At 34.3% G+C, this 5,401-nt stretch overlaps 1 long non-coding RNA gene across 2 annotated transcripts; it reads right to left on the bottom strand.

The window, feature by feature from the left end:
* Positions 1 to 1,556: 1,556 nt before the first annotated feature.
* On the bottom strand, positions 1,557 to 4,561 carry LOC132310184 (uncharacterized). 2 transcript variants are annotated; one of them, XR_009482567.1, is made up of 3 exons: positions 4,313 to 4,561; positions 3,450 to 3,541; positions 1,557 to 1,835 (listed from the first exon to the last, which is right to left on the bottom strand). It is a non-coding gene; the product is annotated as an uncharacterized LOC132310184 (long non-coding RNA). The 2 variants fall into 2 exon arrangements; XR_009482568.1 differs by having other exon boundaries at positions 3,450 to 3,535.
* Between the last annotated feature and the right edge of the window lie 840 nt (positions 4,562 to 5,401).

The raw sequence follows: 5,401 nt of genomic DNA, 5'->3' as shown, positions 1-5,401 counted from the left end.
ATATTCCACATTGGATGCATTTTATACTTACATTGTTTAGCATGCTTCATATCCTGTCACTTGTATAGATATACGTCATCTATCTGTTTTTCTATCTCATTTGACATGCATGTCTCTGTTTTGCGCTTTCAATTCTTTATTTTAGAATTAACACCCTTGGCAAGTTTCGCTTTCCTTTTCTATAAGACATGACTAAACAAAAGTATGTTTAGACACAGGAGCCTGCAGAGTCCTCCCAAGCTCAGACTGCCCATTCTTCTGCTCCACCTGCATTTGAGGCTTTTGATCAAATAGTTAGCCTTGAAGCACAAATGCAAGTTTTGGAGCATACCCTGCTCGCCATTAGAGCTGACATTGCTTCCTTCCGTGCAGAGATCATGGCTGTACTTGCTGACTTATCTAGGGAGATCCGCGGAGATCGCCCTGCCTGACCTGCCTCCTCTACCTGAGATTTTTAGTTCTTTTATCTTTTTATACTCCACCTCCGTGCTCTATACTTCATTTTTATCACTGTATGTTATTTGCAGCCGGTCTGTCGGCTTTGATCTTTTGATGTATCCAGTACTTTATTTTCTTTATATATGTTTTTGTTATGGATGTCATGTGTTATATTCTTATATCTGTCTGTTTGACTCCATCAGGTGCATCATAGTGACTACAGTGAGAGAGAATGTTACACAATTTTCAAGACCACCCTTATACCCCTCTCACTGCTTTATTTCATTTACACTTGCATGTCTACTGTGCACTGATTATCCCTTTTTGTTATCTGATGAGTTTATCCGAGTGCCTAATTTCAGGACCACAGTTAATCCCAAGTTTGGGGGGGCTATGCCACCCACTTTGGATACTTCAGTCCTAGCCATTCTTTGCCTTAATTGCACCGGTATACTCTTTCCTTTTGTTCTCTTTGCACATTGAGGACATTGTGCCGTTTAAGTTTGAGGGTAACGGTGTAGGTTACAGTGTTTGCTTTTAAACTTGAAAATTTTGAGCATGACTTGTGTATTTGAGAGATTTTTTATGATTGGTCCATATCTAGCTATGATTTTGATCTTTTGAGGATTATATTACTTAAAATTTAAAAATTGCTTAACTTGAGAGTCCAATACTCCTTGTATGCCTTATGGATGCCATTTAGGAGTAAATTTTTCGAAAGATTGATATTTTGCTTGCACTTGTGGTCCATGTAACAACCCGAATTTCTCAACCCGGTGCGTTAGTGATGAACCGAAATTTGACCCGATAATGGACCCGAAATGCGAAAGCGAAAGAAGCCAATGACCTCAAGAGATGTACGTCATCCCTAAGGCCCCAAAATGACTCTCCATGAAGCCATGGAACTCAAATGAGCCAAGCAAATGAAGCAAGAATGCCTAACCCGAAAGAGATGAACTAAAGGCAAAATGGTCATTTCTCACTGAAAAGGGTGCCACCATGCACACCATTGGAAGGACAACGAAAAATGAACAAAATTAGACTTAAGAATCGTCTGATTCTGAGTCCGGGAAGAAAAGATATGAAATTCCAACACCTGATGCGAAAGTTATGAAGCAATGACTTAACATTTTCCAATATTTTCATAATAAACTTTAAAAACAAAAGTGCATAGGAAACGAGATACATGTCATTGGCCTCCGGCCTCATCTCATACATGTTAAATACATTGAAAAGAGTGCACTTACATACACTTTACATATACGAATCAACGAATACAAGTTTAAACAAATAGGGCTACAAAGAGGCATCTTATGCTAACACTTGCATAAAATAGAAACTTAGAAACTGTGAGCCATCCAAGGAGCAATGGAATCTTCAAATCCTGAGTCCTGTACCTGAAATATGTCCCAGTATCGTAGGGGTGAGTAATATAAAGCTACTCGTAGGAGATGAGCATGCATTGACCTAACATTTTACAATTTTATCACCTTATGGTGAAACATGTTAAAGGGGCTCATGCCACCTAACGTCTATATCAAGATGAGACCCAGGGAGCATCCTAAGCTACCTAGATCATTTCTATCATATCACATTGTTCATGCAATTCAAACAACATGAAAACATATTATACAAGGCAACAAAATATAGATTCTCAAAGTCTTCAACTTGAAATCCAAAATTACGAAAACAACAAGTGTGGGTCATGCCACCTAACGTCTATGTTCAAAATGAATCTATAAGGTCATTCCTAAACTACATTTGAACATCAAAACACAAATTATGATATTGATGCAATTTAACCAATAATAGAACTTCCAATACAACGCATGAAGCATGCTTTCACAAAGCTACATCTTAAGCTCAAAATAGGAAATCAAATAAGGAAAAACAAGTTACGATATCATCTAGTTATCAATTTGAAATGAAATACGAAATCAAACAAAGTGGATACTCAGACGTCATGCCGGATCAGACCGACAACATAGTTACTTTAGGGTTACTAGCCCATGGGTAACCTCTCTATGTGCGCACTAGACTATATAGAGGGACAATCCCCCGTACCAGAACTAAGTCCTAGTCGTAGCCAAACAACGACATCCCCAAGTTTCCAAAATCAACAAATTGTGCAACAACGTATATATATCAACATGTATATATAAGATATCAACTATTTACCAAGCACAATCCAAATTTTGGAAACTTATACAATACATGCTCAAAATTCACAACTACTATGGCATGTAAGATGTCAAATACAAAGTGTGCAATTCCTTATACATAGCAACAATATATTCAATAAGGAAAAACATATTCTCATGAATATAAAAGTAACAACTATGTTATCCAATGCTCAAAAGTAATCAAGTGAACATACATCAAATCCAAATCCATGATTTAAATATAGAAACAACTTCCAAAATGTAATTAAATCCATGGAGTAATAAAGTAGAATTTAATTAAACATAAATAGTTAAATTCTCTAAATTCCAAGTTAATCCAAATAACCTCAATTTAATATATATTGAAAGACATGTCATAGTCATCATATATATAACATCAAATGACAAGTTAAGTGATTAAAACACTTAAAACAAAATTAATCAAGCTAATTGATTAATTTCCTCTAGATTTTTAAACAATTCCAAATGCCCTCAATTTAATCTATGTTAGAGAACATGCCAAGGCCTATTTAAATACCACATTACAACTTGATTTAATGCTTGATACAACCATGTGAATTAAACTTTCACTAAAGATAAATATTAAATAAAAGTTGTAATTCTTAATCAAATGATCCAAATTTAATATATGTTAACCAACATATCTAAGCATAATTTCCTAGCATGTTATAATTCAAATCAAAGTTATACATCATCATAAATTTTAAATCTTATACAAAGAAATAAAATTTACTAACTTTCTAAATTTGATACAAGGCATACATATATGTTGTATAATCATGACAAATACACAATACAACACACAAATAATCCTAAAACATTCCTTACCTCAATTGGAATGAAAATCCTAATTACCACTGAAATGAAATCGCCCCAAATTTTCAGTCCGCAAAACAGATTTTTCAGCTTGCTACCTTCAACTTGTAAAATTCATAAAAAATTCAATTCTAACCCAAATTGAATGAATCCAAAGCCCAATGAAAGCTTAAACACTGTAATTTGATAATATCAATTTAGTTTAACAAAATATTTTCCCAATTGAAACAGTTTTGCCCCACAACTTTGAAACAAATTCTGCCCAGAAAACACATTTTCAGCCTGTAGCTTCCAACTTTGAAAATTCATGAAAAATTCATTTGACATCCAAATTGGGAAAACCTAATTTATTTTGGAAGTAAACATATGAGAGTATAAAAATGGAAATTTAAGCCATGATCCAATGTCAAAAGGTTAGTGAAATAAATCATCTAAATATATGTTTTCTAGCTGCAATAAAAACATGGACTGCAGATAGTTTCGGATTTTTAAAAAAATTTAGAAATGCTCTAAAATTATGAAAAAATTCTAAGTAGTGTAGAACCCATGAGGGAAGTTCCAGTAAAAATTTCAAGGCAATTGAAGTACCACAGCTCTATATAAAAATTCATTTCCGGACCAAAAAGGAAAAGCTTCAAATTTCCAGCAACTAGCTTACAACTTCAAAAATTCATAACTAATTCATTTTAAATCTAAATTACATGAAACCAAAACTAAATGAAAGCTAATTGAGTATATTTTCATATTCTATATTTAGTTTGACAAGATTAATTTCAAGTTAAAACAGTTTAAGGGCAAAATACAAGTCCTTCTCTTTCATGCATGTAAAATACTAAATAATGACATAAAAATACTTCAAAATAATAGATCAATACCTCACTAGAGAATTGAATCTCTACATAGCAAAGCAAAACTAGGAGTTAGGCTAGATCCTTCAAGGGTTTTGAAGAGGAGGATGAGGGGAATAAAGAGTATTCCAAGTTCAAAGTTCTAAGGTGAGTGAAAAGGCACCAAAAATGAAGTCAAAGCTACTAGTCAAGCTTTTCTCCAATGGTGGCTTCCTTAGGGTTCTTGAGAGGAAAGTGATGAATGAATTAAAATGTGTAAACCCTAAGCTAAATTGGTGGGCTTCTCGACTCACTAGGTGCTCTTACACTACCTCTCACACACACACTAATGCAAGACTAAAGGTGAGTCCTACACTTGTCACCAATCCATGGCTCCTTCCTAGGCTTAATCCCACACTTACCCTTGTCAACCATCCAAACCAACAAGTGCACCAATCCTAGGATAACAAGTGGGTGAATCTCCAACTTCCATGTGTCATGAGATTAAGCCTCCAAGTGGTTCCACCACAAAATCAACAAGTGGCACCATAGGAATGTGACACTTGTCACATTTTTCAAAAATTGCAAAAAGGTCCTTTTTGAAAATATCTTCCAATTTAATTTGCAAAATGGTCCCTAAGACGAAAAATAATTACTTTACTTAATTACCCAAAAACCCCTCAAGTTATGGGTAATTGCAAAAAGTCTTATTTTCATGGCTTTTACAAAGAAAGTAAGCATTTAATATGCATTTCTACAAAAGTAAAAATGTAGATGTCATGGAATTTAAATATCATGAACGTATACAAAATCGGAATAAAATCCGAGCACAAAAAATGAGGTTATGCAGGTAAAAGTGAAAAACGAGAAGAGGACGAAATAAGGAAAAGACGAAAAATGAATAGTGTCAAAAAACAAAAAAATGTGAAAATAACTCGGTCCTCAAAGGAAGTTGTCAATCCAAAGGAAAGAGTCTCAAAAACCATTTCTGAGCACTCGAGACTACACTAAGAGGCGGGAAATCGAACCCGAAAAGGAAAAGATAATGAAAAAAAAATTTATCCGCAAAATTTGAAGAAAAAGGGAAAAGGAAGAAAATGACCGGGTCATTACAGTCCACATCATCTTGATTTTGTG

Source organism: Cornus florida, unplaced genomic scaffold (assembly GCF_030987335.1).
Source record: "Cornus florida cultivar Cherokee Brave unplaced genomic scaffold, ASM3098733v1 CherokeeBrave_3.0.0_Hap2_Chr05, whole genome shotgun sequence".
Lineage (NCBI taxonomy): Eukaryota > Viridiplantae > Streptophyta > Magnoliopsida > Cornales > Cornaceae > Cornus > Cornus florida.
This window is presented reverse-complemented; position numbering and strand designations above follow the sequence as displayed.